The sequence below is a fragment of the Prosopis cineraria genome, unplaced genomic scaffold (genome assembly GCF_029017545.1).
Source record: "Prosopis cineraria cultivar Desert tree isolate PC_DT_omini unplaced genomic scaffold, ASM2901754v1 PC4, whole genome shotgun sequence".
NCBI classification, from domain to species: Eukaryota; Viridiplantae; Streptophyta; class Magnoliopsida; order Fabales; family Fabaceae; genus Prosopis; species Prosopis cineraria.
In genome coordinates, this window is record NW_026555335.1 from 24482598 (window position 1) to 24483774 (window position 1177).

Here is a 1177-nt window from a genome sequence, read left to right on the forward strand (position 1 = left end):
ATCTCAGGGCATGAGCATGTGCATAATGAGGGCCATAGGAATAAGAATGAGAATTTACATGATAATGGCCATGTTAATAATGAATTTGAAGGCTTGCATAACCTAGAGAGGAGAGGATCATTAGGCAACTAACTCAACCTAATTGGCATGATAATCCTTATGGCTTATATGTTCCTCCTACTAATGTTCAATTTGAAATTAAACCCTCTTTGATTAATGCATTGCCTAAATTTCATGGGTTACCGGGAGAGGATTGCTATAGGTTTTTGCATAATCCCTACTTGGTTTGTGATACTATAAAGCCTATACATGTAAATGTTGATGATGTTCAAGCTAAGGCTTTTGTATTTTTCTCTTGATGGTTTAGCAAAACAGTGGTATTTCAACTACACTTCTTATGTGAAAGTGAGCACATGAGCTGAGCTAAGAAGACTCTTCTTGAATAAATTCTTTCCAAATTCTAAGGTCACCAATTTGAAGAAGCAAATCTATGGGGTCCAACAAGGAAATGATGAGAGTCACTATGAGTATTGGACTAGATTCTAAGGTCTTTTAACTAAATACCCACACCATCAAATTTCTAGTGAGAATTTAGTCCAATATTTCTACGAGGGTTTAATTCTAAGAGACAAAGTTAACATTAAAACTGTTAATGGTGAATGCTTGATTGACTTTACTTCCTTAAAGGGTTGGGAACTAATTGACAAGATGGCCTCATGTAGTGCTCAATACTCTACAAGGGAGAAGAGAAATGTGAATATGGTGGGTTCCTTAAAGCTTAATGATCCACATGTGGACTTGCTAGCTGTTAAGATTGGGAGAATGTTGGCTCTACAAATATCTCAAGTGAGCAATGTAAGTACTTCTTAAGCACTTGTCCCTTATTCTTGTACTTTTTATGACTCACCCATACATGTAGAAAGCAATTTTCCTATTAAGTTTGAGCAAGTGAATGCTATCTACAATGAAAAACAATCCTATGGTGGGAGGCAAGGACAAGGAGCTTATTCTAATATGTACAATCCTTCATGGAGAGACCATCCTAATTTCTCCTATTCAAACCCAAATGTGGCTTTGCAAGACGATCAACAAAGAGGATCCTATCAAAACACCTTTGGCCATGACCCTTCATCTCATTTTTCTCAAGGTAGCTCTTCTCAAAGCTACAATCCAAATG

At 36.8% G+C, this 1177-nt stretch overlaps 1 non-coding gene across 1 annotated transcript; it reads right to left on the reverse strand.

Moving 5' to 3' along the window:
* Window positions 1-471: 471 nt before the first annotated feature.
* Window positions 472-578, reverse strand: LOC129310202 (small nucleolar RNA R71). Its single transcript, XR_008593040.1, has one exon. It is a non-coding gene; the product is annotated as a small nucleolar RNA R71 (small nucleolar RNA).
* Between the last annotated feature and the right edge of the window lie 599 nt (window positions 579-1177).